Source organism: Anopheles ziemanni, chromosome 2 (genome assembly GCF_943734765.1).
Source record: "Anopheles ziemanni chromosome 2, idAnoZiCoDA_A2_x.2, whole genome shotgun sequence".
Classification (NCBI taxonomy): Eukaryota; Metazoa; Arthropoda; class Insecta; order Diptera; family Culicidae; genus Anopheles; species Anopheles ziemanni.
The window spans coordinates 60,668,580-60,685,437 of record NC_080705.1 but is presented as its reverse complement, the minus strand read 5'-3'; positions in this window follow the sequence as shown (position 1 = coordinate 60,685,437).

Genomic DNA, 16,858 nt, shown 5'->3' with positions numbered 1-16,858 from the left:
GATGGATGGACGCGTTGAACGCTTCTGCCGAGCGTCGCAGGCCAAACGTAGACCAACCTACATTTCCTTGCTTTGCCATCATCATCCCATATGTCATACCATACCCATGACAGTGCGTTCGTTCGACAAGCGTATCTTCTGTTTGTTTTTTTTTGTATGTGTCGTATGTCTCCCACCGATGCGTGGGTTTCTCTGCAAAGGGAAAGGACGCAACGAAACTCAAACCCGGCAGCTGGTCACGCGCCAGCGAAGGAAAAGTTCAAACCCTACGCATCGCAGGAGGTGTAGACCTTTTCCCTTTTTATTCCCAGGAAGTTGGGCACTCCACGATGGTGGACGTGAGGATTTTTCCTGAATATGCTTCCCCACCCTGTCGGCGTTGCTCGTTCGCAATAAAGCACATACGGAAAGCCATCAACTCGGTATCAACAGCGGCGTGGCATGCTTTGGCTCATCTGTATGCATGAGGTCAAATCAAAGTATTCTAATTTAATTTCAGCTGATTCGACTATGGGGCTATTTTCCGGAAGGGATGGTTTTGACAATGCAGCAGTTCGGATGGGATTATCCGACCGGTGGGTTGGGGGACAGATGGAGGCGCCTGGTGATCCTTTGAGGAGTGTCAGCTATTCGAGGGATGTTAAATTGAATCGGGCAAGATATTGTGCTGCCAAACAGGTGATGCGAAAGGTGAATAAATCAAGTCCTTTCAAGAGACCATACGATCACTAGATAAAGACATTTTGTTGGAAAACGGATTAACAAAAATTTAACAAACTTTGTGTAATGAATGAACACCACTCTCGGCTTACGAGTCTTGATAGTGTTTATCGTGCATGTGATAATAACATACTTCCTTAAGTAGTTATTGTTATTATTATTAAGTTTGGGCTGGACGACCAGGCCGTATTAAAGCTTCATCAGCTACTTCCTTCAGTAGTAGTGAATTTTTCTGGCATTCGTTTTTTCCACGTTGTAATTATATACAAAATGCAAAAGTTACTACTCCTATAATCAGTGTTTATCTTAGATTACAAAAATGATTCTGCTTTTTCATATGGTTAAGCTCTTTGGCATTCCAAACATTCAATTTGGCTTAGTTGTGCCTGTTGGCTTGACTTGGTTAGGCCAACTTTTATGTAGCACCTAAGCAATTTTGTTTTTGGTTCGTTTTGTGTAGCATCGAAACAATTTTCTTTGATTGCCCAACTCGGTGATACATGTTTATGGATCAAGTGATGTTCAAATCATATTGAAAGCTATTAAATCACTCCATATCGGCCGGCCAAAGCAAAAGCTACTTCCAAGTGTTCCAGTTAATGACAAAACATTCCGGAAAGAATAGATAAATCTTTCGCATAGTGATAGTAAAATAGAAATAAAACATAAAACGTGCTTAGAACATACACGTGGTTGCGCTCGAGGGCCATATACCTAGATTCGTGGAGACACGGATGAAAAGTCAATCTTCTTCAAGAGAGAAAAAAAAACAAAATTACACTAAAAGAGCTTTTGGTTGGTTAGGGAAAATTTATCAAATCTCTTCTTCCGCTCTTACAAAAGTGGCTACGTTGTGGGAAAACGTTGTCGGCATGGTTGGTGCGCCCGACGTGTTTGTCCGCCCGCAGGGCGTAGCTAAACTCGAGCCATAAATTTTACGAATGAAAATTGCAAATAAAGCAAATTTTTACCTACCTACCACAAAGTGCAGATGTTGGGTTTTGCGGGAGGAAACTTTCCCGAAGCCCGAGAGCGTCGCTTGCGAAATGAAAGAAAATGTAGAACACGAAAAATCGTAGGCAGACAGATCCGGTTTCCCATTGCTTAAACCTTTCGATTATTTTTCCCCTCGCAACACTCACTCGTTGCTCCACCCGTCGCTCCCTCCCTCAATGCTATGCCATCTTGTCGGGAATAAAAACTTTTCATCCCATTGCGGCCTTTAAGCTCATCGTTTGCTAGAACTCGTGCTTTCCTGCGGCACTTGAAGGATGTATGTATGTTTCGATTTGTTATTACACACGTGCTGGAGAAAAATGGCCCCGGGATGGGCGGGCGGAAAAAGCAACAAAATAGCACAGAAAACGATAAGAACCACGATGGGGTGCAAATAATGTTTATGTGCGCTTTTGGCTACATTTTCGTGGTGCGCTTGTGATTCTCCGATTTTAGCACCGTATGTCGAAACGTGGGTGGTACGCGCAAAAACGGCACCGAAGAGATCATGCACCGATTTTTACTCCCTTCCCTCCCTTTGATGCTCGACCGGCAGTTTTTCATCGGCTCGCAAGAAAGTGCCCAAGCCAAAGGACCACCCGTTGGTGTTGGTGACGATGCGGGAAGGTTTTTCCTTGCAAACAAACATAAAGTCATCTCGAAGGGCGGTTTGGGAACTATTTGAAAAAAAAGGTATATATTCTGAAGCGGAACGAGTGCTGAGCTCGCTAAAGTGCGCGACGTAAGAAGCAGCGGGCTCGCATGGATGCATAGAAAACCTAAAATATTTCAAATAAGCATAAAGCGCACAACGGGGTTGGTAGACGGTGGACAGCACTAGCCAAGATGGCGCGGTTCGCCAAAAAGGCCGGCAACTTTGGGCACGATCGAAGATGAAGCATTATAAAGCATAAAATATCTGCAGCGCAAACGTAACTCTTTCGGAAGATGGCTGCTCGGTTCAACTCCCACAATAAAGCTCTTTCTCCTTTTTCCGGTCGATTCGTAGATCGGTGGAGCGCTGCCGAAGTGCAAGATTGGTTCCCACTGTATGTGTGTGTGTGTGTTGGCGCGTTTTTTCTTGGTACCTTTCCGATGAATCGTGCGAGACATCGTGTGCACCATCATCAACTTTTGGCCAACTACTCAATACCTAGCAAGATGTTCGCCACAGGAAATGGAGCGGCGTTGAAAAGAAGAGTAGAAAAATGTGATCCATATCCAGTTCGGCTTTGCATCGTGGCTTCCTGTTCCTTTGCACGCTTTGCCAATTTTGTCACACGAAAGGCAACGGCCTGCGCGCGACGGAACACAAACAACCCCGGGAACCGAAATCCCGGGCCCGATACATTTCTGCAAACGCTAGCGCAGTTGATTAAGACAGACAAATCGCTAAACTACGTGCTTGGTGCTAGCGACCCGAGTGCAAACCATGCCTAGACTGCACGCTGTTGTTGAGCCAAATTGGGAGTCCGACTACCGCCGAGAAAAAGTCGCAACCTGTGCCAATAGATATTCCTTTTTTGTGTCGTTTTTTTTCTTCTTCTTTTCGATTTTATTCGACCGGAGCTTTTCCCGTAGCCGGGCGGTCCGACGATTGTCGGTGGAATAAAAACTTACGATTTATTGGTGTCCTCTACCTGCTGGGGTGCGGGCGACCGTTTACTGAGCACGATTCCACGTTTCCTGAACCGTAGCATTTTCGATGAATTATCAATTCATTGCAGCTGCCAAATTCGTTTGCTTTCATGGACGAAAAAAGGGTCCGGTTGGTTTAAGAAATAGACAGAAGGTGAAGAAGGAATTTAAAACTGTAAAAAGAAACATGGATTAGTCTTGTACTAAACAAGAAGATACAAATTGGATTACGTTTGACAATTTTCCACCAGTCTTTTACCGGCAAAAACGTGTGGCTAAGGAAATAGCTTGTTTATTCAATGTTGGGGGTTGAGGTTGTGCAGAGTAATAAGCTGAAGATTTTTATTTTATTTTCTAAAACGAAGTCCTAAAGGACCATGTGGTTGGGCGAGCAAATCAACGTCGATACAGTACTATCTCTTTTGAATTACCAGTAAACTAATAGGCATCGAATCAACAAACTGATAAGTAGTATTAGTAATTTGGCAAAACTAATTTAATAAGAATCAAATATAAAAAGAATAGTAAAACACAATTTTAATGTTACTGCGATAAAAAACGGAGTGAAAAAACACATCAACAAAATCGAGTGTATTTAAATTGATTCATGTGTTCTGATAAAAGGCCATAGTTGTTTGTAACGCATATAATGCATATATATTGTAAGCAATAACGCCGGTGAAAAGTAAAATAATAGAAACTTTTCCTCGTTTGAATGAATTTAAGTAACTGAGTTATACATCACAAAAATGTTCTCCAAAACTGACCATACTTTGAACTAAACAAATTTAAAATGCCATCATAATTCAAATAGTGATAGTATCTTAACTTCCATTAGTTTAAATTAATAACTTGTTTTGGCTAGGTTTATGTTCGATCAATGAAAGTTGCATTGAAAAGCTTTTTCAAATACAGCTGGTATGATTTCAGATAGGAAACACATTGTCAACAACCAGAGTAATCTAGTGAGCGGAGCGGACAATAGAAACACAACCTGCTTCCGGTTTGCAACATAACAACGAAACGTGCAATTATGTTCCCCTACCTGTACTGCCTACACCGTTGACGAGAATGCTGGAAATCAATATTTTATGTGTACAATTAGCGAACCGGTACTCACCGGTTTCGAATCACACACATGCACATACAAATAAACACACATACCTACTTGCACTCGTGTTCACGGTACTACACGTGACTGGCGCGTTCGGTCTCGTCAGAATTTGTAATGTCATGTTAATCGAATTAATTATGGATAATTGTGGGAACTTTTTGAACTCGAGGGAATGACCGCATCCTTTTTGGTGTGGTTGTGTGAGATTGTGTGTGTATCTGCGTCCCAGTGGTACATCACGGGCAGCGTTCAACCTTCCGTTTGTTCCGAGAGTCCCGCGCACGTGCTTGAAATAAAAACTTGCCATAAATATTCCGCCGAAGATGGGACAAACTTTCTCTCATTGTCGCTCTGATTCAGCTAAATATGCCCGACACGGCCCCAGGATCTCGTATCTGGTTGTCGGCCGCGAAAGCCGGGAAGCTCGCTGTTTCACCAATGAACACACTGGTTGCCTGAAAACCGTTTCCCACTAACGATGACGTGATGACGCGATGGGCTCGTAATTTGTCTGTTTTAATTTCGCTTCCTTTGGTGCTTCGGTTGGGAAGCTGATCCAAATCCGTGGCATTCTGCTTGGACTGAAGCGCGTCTTTGTACCTTACCGCTTACTTACACTGGTTCCATACTGCTTCAGCTGGCGGTTTGTCGCCGTCTCACCGGTAAGGAAAGTTCGTCCCACCTTGCCGCTGCGTCGTGACGAGAAAAGTTTTGTTCGAGAAAAGTTGGCTTCTTTTGAAGGGCGTTCCAGCGTGAGGAAGCCGGGACAGGGAAAGGTGTGTTGTACGTGCGCAAAAGAGCGGTCGCGTTGATGTAAGTTTGGCATTGACGATGGTCGTGGCCCTCCGAGATGACGAATAATCACGTCCTTCCCTTTTGGGGGAAGGAGCTTCAACGCTCGTTGTTCATGAGGGAAGGACATAAACACTAACGTTGTTCATTGCCTCCTGGTCCAACAGCGGGTGGAGGCGATTCGTCACATCGAGAAAATCGGCTTGTAAGTACGGTGGGTTAGGCGCACGGGGTTTGAATTATTCACGAACTCTCCACGAACGGCTGCTAGGAGACGTGCAGGTGCTGTGGCCGTTGTTCGATTCTCCGTTGCCATGCTGCTGGAAGTAGGAAAAGCGTGGCGAAAACTAAGACTCGATGGATCTCCAGCACTGGCAGCATCCAGATTGCACGGATTGATAAGCATGCCGGCGATAAGAAGAGTTTTCGGAGGGAAACGCACGTCGTATAACCGTAACCCCGCTCGCCATGGGGCTGGGAAAAGGGACCTTCCCTCTAAACTCGCTTTAATTTACACAAGAATTTCAATTAGCCTTCGCCGATCAACATACAAATGAACTGTAATTCTCCGAACGGCCACCTTCGGCACATTATGCGTCCAAAGAAGGTGAATGCAGCGAAAACGGGGGCTACCATTGTCTTTCGTGACGAGAACGAGATTACGGTTCCCGACTTGATCAGAGATTCGTGCGCCGTTTGGCCTTTCGTTCGCCTTTCGTTCGTCATAACTAGCGTAACGATCCGCGAGCGTCAGCGTCTTTGCAGTTTCTTTTACAAAAGCATCTCCCAATTTGGCACCAAGGCGCCTGTTGTCGCTCCGTTCGGTAAGTTTAATTTAATCATCCCGTAGCGCCACTGAAACGGAAACCATCAAACGAATGACTGATGGACTTAGTTTCCGGAACAGCGAAGCATCGACAGGGTGGGTTGGCGGCCGGTCGGAAAGGTTATGACTTGTCATTAATATTCCTAACCGCTTCATTTCACCCGCTAGCCCAATGCGGGTGACAAGAGCTCCTTTACTATTGGTCGGCGACTGCTCCAAATGAGTTGCAAAAAATCCTACATCCCAGCGAGAGACAAATTAAAGAAAGGATTCAAACGTACGTTTTCCCTGCACGGAAAACCCGTCGTCGAAGTGGGGCATTAAATATTTGATGTGGGTTTCCCCTTGGGTTACTCTTGGGTTTCAGCAAAACCCACGATTAAAGTTTTCATCGCACTCTCCTAGTGCGTATGTGTGTGTGTGTGTGTGTAGTGTGACGGAGTTTGTGTGTTAAAATATCCTATGAACCTACGTCGACCTCCATCCGGATTCCCAACGCATCGATAAAAAGTCCTAATGGTGAATCGATCCTTTCGAAAGGGGAAAACCCGGGAAATAGCCTATGCCGATGTCTCCATTTGCCAATGAAGCAGAAAATGGCATCGTGTGGACACTCAACGTATGTGTGCGAGCGTGTGCGAGTGGGTCAGCCGCTCAGGGGTGCCATATCGGTTGATCTCGAACCCCCTAATCAACACACAGTACCATTTTAATCCAATTACCCATTTACTTTCGTCACCGATCCCGAGGACGCAGCCATTTACATCCTTACTCCTTCGCTACTCCTTCATCCCACTTTCCCCGCTTTCCTTTTTTTTATCACCATTTCACGCTCTGTTTCATCGCCGTGGCTAGACGCTCGGGGGTCGTTCACTCAGTTATTTCTCCGAAAATCCCTTCGTTAAGGTCGGATTAAGGTCGGTTTGGGAAGCGTCGGGAACGGAATCAATTAAAACCATTTTCGACGGCAATTAAAAATAATTGGTTCACATTCGTTGCGATATGTCGCTGCGATTTCTTGTTTGTTTGTTTGGTTGGTTGTACTCTGTTTGTCACTCGCTGGTGTCGTTTCTATATTCTGCCGTTAGATTTGAGGTATATAAAAAAATAGAACTAGGTGAGGATCTAATATAAATAAATCTGAAGCTAAGAGAACCACCTAAACAACACTTCAAATACTCTAGCAATTATAACAGTTAGGTTTTTGTTTCGTGGAGTTTAGCTGGTTGAAAACCAAAATTTTCATATTAAATTGGTTCACCAGCTTTTACTGTAAATCTTTTCACCTATCTGCAAATCTACCACCTGGTGTTGGACGACCACTAACCATCAACACATCATCGTCACGCCAAAAAAAAAAAAGAACAACTAGGCAAAGTAAACCCGGGAAAGGTACGCTGTCACTGTCTGCAGAGCATGCGGACGAAGGTAACATCAATTTAAATCGTGTTATCTTCACCAATGCGAAATGAAACGTCCCTCGTCGTTTTTTCTTTTTCCGACTCCACCAACTCTTCCAAACCGCTTTCCATCCCTCCTCACGGTTGTTAGCTGCACACATTCGGTCAACTGGAAACACTCAACACAAAAAATACTCCTTCCTGACGAATGGGAGCGCATGTAGGTGTCCTTTTTCTGCTGCCATGCCAGCTCCGTACCCAAAGACCTATGAATAGCATCATTTGAGGGTAGTTTGGAAAGGGTGGCGTAAATTTGTGTAACACTTTTGCGACGGCCAATTCCGGTGAAGGAATTTTGCCGCTCGCTGCGTGTAAAGGATGTGTAAACTGCACACTGAGGGTGCTCGAGGGACAACTTTCTGAGGAAGGTGGGGCGAGTTTCAGTGAAAGAGATTACGAAAACATCGTTTCCTTTTTTTGGCACTCCTCCTCCTCCTGGTGGGAATTGGGAGCATCCGTCTAACTTCAGATCGACGATGGTCACTTACCGTCCCGATGGTGAGCTTGTGCGAGAAGGTGGGTTGTCCTCATTGTGGCACGGTGTGTAAGGCGGTCCTATGTATGTCCTCTCTACACACAGTAGTGGCTAAGCCTTGGGCATTGCGTTTAACTCCTGGAGGGGCGAACCGTTTCGTAGCACTGATGGTCAACTTTAGAGCTGCCGGTCGGAAAAACGGTCGGAAATCATCGGACACGGGTGACGGAGCTGAAGAACATATACCTCTCGTGCTTCCTGACACCTCGGTTGGCTAGCAGCAGCAGCAGTTCCGAATAATAGCAACGCATTAAGATGGAATCTGTTTTTCGGGCAAATTGCGTTCCCATCGCCTCGACTCGCATGTGTTTCGTTTCCTGAATACCTATTCCTATTACCTTTGGCCTCACATTAGCTAACACCGGTCGATGGTCGGGCCCTTCAGGCTCTTGGATAAATATACAAATAAGCAAACTGGAGCTTAGGCACACAATAGCTCTCCGTCTTTACCGGATCGATGCTGCCATGCTGAAGTGTGCATCTTTCTGGCTCGAATTTCCTGCGTTGCATGGCAGTGTTTGTGCGCGGCAATGATATGATCTTCTCAATGTCGGTCGGTAAATAGGATTGAGTGCCATTTACATGGAGCTAATCGCAATTACGCCCCAGCGGCAATGTTGTGCTTTTAGAAATCGCTCAGCCTTCACCATTCGGCCCAGGTGGTTGTGGCATGGAAATTAACTTATTTATCGGATATGGTAGTATTGTTGATGTCATTTGTATGACAAATATTCTTTGAAACATTTACTTTTAGTTACTTTAGTTATTGATAGTTTTTGTAAACCTCTCCTAAGCAACGAAAATTTGTTAATCGTGAATTTTCCTTCACATACGATATTTTACGATGAAATGCTTCTCTTTGCACGCGATGAATTACATTCTTAATCGGTGGTTACCCTCGAAACCTCAAACTACAAATTACAGTGAAATATCGTAAGCATACGGCTCGTTTAACAGGCATTCTCTTAGTACAGTTCCACTTGAATCACTCTGAATTACACAATCCGATGTTTCTGTGGTTTGACAGCGTTGCCAGTTTCCCTATCTATTATGATAGCTTTTCAGTGTTGCGCGAATGGGAGAAGCAAAAACTGTAATGCAGAATATATGCATCGGAAAAGCCAACCTTACTCCCACTTCAAAATGCGTCGGTTATTGGGGTTGGCCAACGGCAATTATGCGTGAGTTTTTATTTTTTACAATCACTGTTGGCGATTTTTTTCCAACCCCTTTTCCGATAGCAAACCCCTTCATCATAACGATGACCGCCAGGGCCACTATTCGGAAAAGCGAAAAATTCATGCTGCGAGGTGCACTGTCAAAAATGAAGTGTCCTCGTCCGAGTTTCCCTTTTCCGGTTGGGAAGTGGAGAGAGCGAGAGATGGGCTGAAAAAAAAAGAATAAAACGGAAAAAGACGAGATCGAAAATGATGGAAATTCACCTCGCATTCGCCCAAACTCCCAATACGGGTTGGGCTGCCACGGCAAAATTGCGTTCGTTCTCGTTCCACCATGGTGTGCAACAAATGAAATGCATCGTCAGAAAAACCATACGGAACACATACATTTCGATCGAACTCTCCGAACGCCATCGAACAAGGCACGCGCGTTCATCGATGGATTTTCGGTGTGTGTGGCCGGAAAAGCCGGCGCATCCGAGCGATAGCCGGAAGAAATTGCATTATTTTAATTCAATGTACCATTTATTTTTCATAATAATTTCGATTTGCGGGCCCTGTGCGCGATTTTTAGGGAAATTAATCGCCATCATGATTTATCGTTTCATTATTCCGGTGATTGCAGGACCATCTCATGAACTGAAGTGTGTGTGTATGTATTCGTGAAGTGGATGTTATTTTTTCACAGAAAAATCACTGACCCCATTTGTCCACTAGGATAATTGGCAGATTCGGTTATTTTTATGTTTACAGCTACTTTCACTAGCTTGTTACAATAACATAATTTATTTATCTGCTTTTGCTTCACGTTAAGAATCTAGCGAATCTTCTACGCTTCTATGCTTTCCAAATAAGCAGTTGCTGAGAACAAAGGCACATAAATTGTAAGCGTAAACCCATAAAATGGCGACTAGGTTCGAGGCTTTACGAAAGTTCTTTCAATCGTGAGCACTATCACAAATTGTTACCAGTTTCTCAGACCACAAAATACTTAAGCTGGTCTCAAGACCTGTGGCAATCGATTGATCGTACGGCAATGGGAAAATATATAAAGGATAGGCTGTGGTGCAGTTCGTTTTATTTATTTTATTTTATATGTTTCTACTGTGGAAATGAAATGGGTCTACGTTTTGTACACCCGAGGAAGGAAGAAAATCGACCCTGCCGAGATAGCCTAAAGAAGGAGCCGTATGTTACCAGAATGTCACCGAGAAATAAGGGAAAGGGCAAAAAAAAAATAGGGAAAATTCTAAAGAGGCAAATGCACGAGGAAACGTTGATCGATTCGGGATGGCAGAAAAACGACCTCCATTAATGTCACTTTAACCTTCGGCCCGCGCCACGCCGTCAACCGTTTTTGCCTTTGTCATGGCTCCATGCGCGCTCGCATTACTTTTCTATTCGTTTTGAAAGGAAATTTGTGGGATATTTTTTGGGCTTGGCTCTCGGATGGACGCCCTGAGGAGGCTTGTTGTGGGTTGCGCGGCAGGGGGAACCTATTTTACGATCGCTCACATATAAACGAATCAGCATCCCATCATCACCGCACGAAGCCCTCTTATAGCGCCCGCCGTCGACGTCAATGCACGTGACTTTTTCTTTGAAACCTCGAATGGCGGCTCCGTTGGGGCTTTTCCTCCCCCCTCTCCCCATCTTCCACTCACCGAAGTTAGAGAAAGAGGCCGGATGAGGAAAGAAAAAATATGGATACACTGCACCGAAGGAAGGAAACGGATGCTGACAATCGACGCAAACTCGCCCCCTCCACGCCAATCATTCGCACATGCTGCGAGGCGAAGATGGTTGTAAATAACCCCGTCAAGACGGCGCTTGACGTGAAGCGAAGGGAACCTCTCGGAGGGTAACTGCTCGACGAACACGCAAGAACCGGAAGCCACCATGAAAATGAAACACGTTGATTAGCTTCGATGAGTTTATAGAAAGTTAATTAGCCTCTTCCTGGCGTGTGGTCGCTGCTGACAACGTGCGTGACAACCCGACAGGCACCGGGGAGGTTTCCCGCACACGGTCGCTTTTCCTCATGGCCCCGACCGAAGCAGACAGGGAAAGGGGCACGCTTGTGACATAAATATGACGTTGCGCGTGGGGAGTGTTGAGTACTTTGATTGTAGAGATTTTGGTCTAAGTGCTGGAATCTGGCAAAATACCACATACTTCGTTATACTGTTGATTGTGCAATGCTCATGAATGGAATATTAGGTGTAATTGTTTAATAACATTATGGAAATTCACTAAAACCAATAAAAGATACAATAAAAATACAGTAAAAGTTTAAGAAAAATGTTTTGACAAATAAACGAACAAAAAATAAAGAAATTTTTAGACTGCGTGGAACATTATTTGGTTGCCTCATGCACGATTTTGTAACAAGAAGGTAAAAGAAGCATACATCTAATTTTTGAAAAATCATGGATCTTTTAAAAACAGCTCCTCATACGATACGACTTGAAAAGCGTTTTTCATTTCAAAGCATTTCTTTCATCGAACATATTTAAAACTGGTTTTAGACAACTGTCTTAGCTTGTTTTCAATTTGCGAATAGTAAAAGTACAACATAGAAAAACGACTTCAGTTCAACAACAAGCGTAAGATATATGTTTTCTTGCACAGTGCATCGATAGACGCAATTGAAACCACACGATGGTTCATAACCCAAATCCAGGTTCCAGGTCAGAAAATTAATCCAACACACCCTTCGGGAAAGGCGGCATCGATTGATTGTTTTAACCATGTCGAAAAGTTATTACCGTGATAATTAAATTTATTAGTTTGACCCTCTTTGAATGTTTTGGCCGGTTGGGACGGTTACGAAAACTATGAAAACAAAATAGGATAAAACCGAGCAGAAGTGATGCCCGAAAATCCAACAGTTAGCGATGATTCTTTCAATCATGAACACCCGACTGGAGCTGGAAAATTCTGGTCTTGGAAGCGAAATCTTCCTCCTCGAAATCTTCATATATACACACAAACACACACACACACAGTTCACATGCGCTGGCAAGGGGGCGTCAACTCCCACAGGGATAATAAAACGAAATCAAGTTTGGACGACGGACGAAGACGAACCATCGAAAGAAGTCAAGTAATGAAATCCAACCCTCAGGAAAATCGTCCCATCTGCTGTAACGGGGGCAAGACGGTGGGGGGGTTAGGAGTATCTTTACGATCCTTCGGACTTTTTGACTCCGAGCATCAAGGACGCAGTGGACGTGTGTGCGTGTGTCGGAAAATTGTGGCCGATTTTTGAAAGCGAAAAGCGGATTAGGGCGGTAAAATGGCTGAACTACGCCTACTGCTGAAGAATCTGATTTCGGCCGGTAGGAGGTAAAACCAGAAATCGAATCAGTAGTCCATTGAACTTGATTTCGCTTCGGCTTCTTTCGGATTGCGGCGCTGGGCAAAAACGGAAGGATTCTACCTGACCCAACTTTTCCCTTCACTTTTTCCTTGTTTTTTATTCGCGCAACCTTTTTCGTTGTCTATTTTGACGGAACCTTTTTTGGGGAAAAAGTTTTTTGAAATTTTCACAAGCACGGCACAAAACGTACGCGGCTTAAATTTCCGAGTGTTTGCACGGGAAACCGGATACCGGAAACCAATCGATAAAAATAACCTCAAAACATCACACTGCCCTTCCTCCAGGGTGATGGTGGTAGTGGTGAACTTTTTGTGACCGTAGCGCAACTATTGGATGGAAAGCCCAGAGAAAGGAAGCATCGCTAGGAAAACATGGTTGTCCACTTTTTCCCTGGGTGGGCAAGGAGGCGGTAACTGTTTGTGTCGATTGGATTTCGGTTAAAAAACAAGAACACATCCTTATCGTAGCGAGCCCATTGACAATCACTCGGGACACGACTGCTTCATCTGGTGGTGGTGGGATATGGCTACCGTCGTCCTAGGGCTGGCCCGTTGTTGATAATGGACTTAAAAGATATTGTGCTATTAATTTTCCGGTTCAAGTTAAGGTTATTTCCTGATGAGAGGAAGATGGTCTCCTTTTCCTAAAGACGTTTTCAAAGAGTCGTTTGAATTACGCTTCACTTTGTAATGAAATGTTCTCTTTTTCTATTTCCGTAGGTGATTACCACGATTGATTATCACTCATGGTTTTACGGGACCAACTCTGACGTATGAAAAGGCAAGGTAATAATCACTTACACTTAATACCACTCGGAACCTCGTAGACGTGTCACCACATTGAACGTGATTAGGAACATTAAAGCACGCGGCGAACGCATCTCAAACAAACTGCCGTCCCATCATCGGCCATAATCATTGACACCATCGAGGCACATGAAGAAATTAATAATTATGTTTCATCACTCCCTTGCCGCCGCTCCGAACGATGGCAAGCTTACTAGCCGTACCGTTCAAAACATTAAATCGTTTTCTTCCTCGCACGCACGTGCCATCCGGAAAAGCGGCAATCGCATTGCCACCGGGCGGGGAATTACATTTGTGGGCCGCACCGAAGCGGCGATAAGCTCGATATCTGGCGTAAAAATTGAAACATAAAATCATAAACTAGAAATAATTTTCAACACGCCACGACGTGGCCGCGCACGGGATGAAGGAAGCTCCGAACCGGTGCGATAACGGCTCGATATAGATGGCAAACGGGCGGGAGTGGCGGATTTCGGCACGAATGGTTTCGACCAACTTTTGGGAAGCGTGGAATTCATCGGCCCGCGCGAGAGGACATCCGTACGTGCCGTTGGAGCCGTTTCGTTTGGGCAAACAGGCCGTAATCCAACAAACAGCGGGCGGATCATTTGGTGCGAATCATCGAACCATCACGCACAGCGCGCGGAGTCGCGAAATTTATGTGACCTGAAACGTGGCCAAGCGGATGAGGGATGATATGTGAATGTGATACAGTGTGATTTCTATTTGACTAGCTGGTGAGTTCCACTCTTCTCGTGATAATCCTGCAATGTTCAAGTGTGCTGAGTCTTTAGACAAAAATAACCATGGAATGCAGGTGGTCTTTTGATGGAAATAGTTTTCACATAGACCCATCTGATAGACCCATCAAAGAGTGAAAGCTTACTCTTACCTGTGTAAAGGTTTTGCTAGCTCATTTGAGAACTTACTCTCAGCCATTTCAGGTTTCTTTGAGTGCAATTAAACATTTAAATCGTCTCGAACTGAGCATGTTCTTTCGTCGTTACAATGTGGCTTCAAAAAGAGGTTGGATGTTGCAGGAAGATCGGAATAAGAATGGGGCTAACGTGACTCCCCTCGTGTACGGAAAACCCGTCGAAACGAAGGAACAGAGGATGTTGCCTGCAGGTCCAGAGCTTACTTCCACAGTCTGCACCGACACAAGAAGCGATCGTCTCTTGATCGCATTTCCAATCCGCTCAACCCGTTGGTAAGAAAGGATGCGATTTGGTATGCAAATTTCCTTCCCGCACGGCTCACACGGCTTCCTGCGTCCGCTCGGATGCTTCAGTGTATCCGTTTCGAGAAAATGGTGCACATTGTTCCAGCCCTGCCAGCAATGCTACAATGCACCCCGGTGCTATCGATTGCAGGCAAATTGATTGGTTCCGGTGGCCAGGATCTGTGAAATCGGATAATTAAATTCGGATCCTCTTCCGCCGGCTCGGACGGGAATCGGAAGTGTACGGAAGGTCCGATACTGATTTTCTTACCCTGCTGTTTCTCTGTTTCTCGTTCTGTCCCTTGAATTGGAAGTCGTTCCCCGCTGCTGCTGCAATCGATACTGCCACCTTCCGCCGCATTGTCCCGGAAGGGCTCGGACACTCAATCTTGGTCTATTTACTTTCGCATGCAGATTGCCCCGAACGGATAGCCGCGTTGAACCGCAAACCGGTGAAATCACGCCCGGGCTCCGAACATCGGCTTCAAGAAGCGCACGACCGTGACAAGGGAAAGAACACGTGAAGCGAGCTAAAGAAAACGTCGTGCATCCTCATCGACGATTCGGTGTCTGCCGTCCGGGATCGGAACGAACACATAATCAGCTTGACCGAGCGCAGGTGAAAGAAAAAAAAACAACACAAATACTGATACCGGAAGGATTTCGAGCCCCGGTCAGCTCGTCCGGGCTTGTCAATGTTTGTCTTGGGTCCAGAGCTCCAACCCGATCCCATAGCTTAGTGACGCGCCGACCCTTGGCTCACACGAAATCGAATCGAGATCAGAATCAAATGCATCCTGCGGTCGGTCTATCGGCTCCAAGAATCAATCAAGTCGATAAAGGAACGGGATACATAAAAGGGGAAATCCCCCAACCGTGGCATGAAGTTCCGAATGTCTGAGAGTTGGTAACTATTCCGAAAACCACTCCAATTCGACCGAGATTGAAAGGAAAGGCTCTTAGAATTGGTACATTTTTCATGCTTTCATCAGCAAACTGAAATTCGTATCGGTTCTTCGTAGGTGGAATGACACTCCCGGAAAATCGTAGATCTAGCAGACAAAAAATGGGTAAGGGTAAAATAAAACTCCCACAAACTTCCCACGAGTACCTTTAAAATGTGGTGAAAACTGTTCACAAAGGCGTGTTGGAAGAGCGTCAAACGGGAAAAGGTTTAAGCTACCCTCGGTAGGGAAAAGAATTGTACTTCCCGGAAGAAATAAAAGCATCCCAAGAAGATTGTCGACAAAAACTGCCCAGGTTGGCTGGGAAAACTTGTGCATCTTGTGACAGACTAACGAATCGCTTGTGTACAAAAACGAAATGAAAAGGTGCACACGGTGGCATTTCGATAGATTTTTTCATTTTTTTTTTCGTATTCAAGAACCCTCAAGACGTCTGTTGTCCGGTGGCCCTAGTGGGGAGGGCTGGATCGGGAAAACTTTAACCCTTGGACGCTGGAGACACATTTCTTCTACGTGGCATCGGCGGACGTGGAAACTTTTCGCAATAAATGCAGTTTTATCGATCGCAAAACATCATCCTCTGGCGCCTCATTGGTGTATAAAAGAGTGTATGTGTGTGTCGGAGTCTGTTTGTGTGCCGGCCTACCTCTCACCACCCGACGAAGGTCGGCAAAGTAGCGGATGCAACTTCTAGCAAGCAGCGAGACGGACACTAAAGCAGACAATAAAAACCACTCGAACACGGGACAGCTTGTCAGCCCTGGAAACGGTTCCTGCTCGATCCGAAAGCTCTGTCCACACGGCTCGCCACTCCTACATGAGGTTGGAAAACTGTGCTTGCATGTATATTGGTATGTGTGTGACTGCGTTGGACGTTCATAGAAGGTCGAAAACTTTCGCTGACGCATTTTTCGCGGATGTTTTATCACGTTTGGGGGTGTTTTTTTTTCCTTGAGGAGACATTCTTGCGCCAAATATTCAAGATAAGAGACCATAAGGAAGAAACACAGAAAGATAAGGCACAAAATATACTGTGGCCGTAGCTTACATTGGGAGGAAAAACTGAGCAGAGAAATCTCCCGCAAAAAAAATCAAACCCAAATCTAATCCAAGGAATAAAAAACCAGCAAACTGCACGAAAGTCGCTAGTGTGAAGGGAGACACAACGGAAAACTCGAAAGGCGGCAAGAAAAGTAGGCAATGACTGGACCGTTATTCACGTAA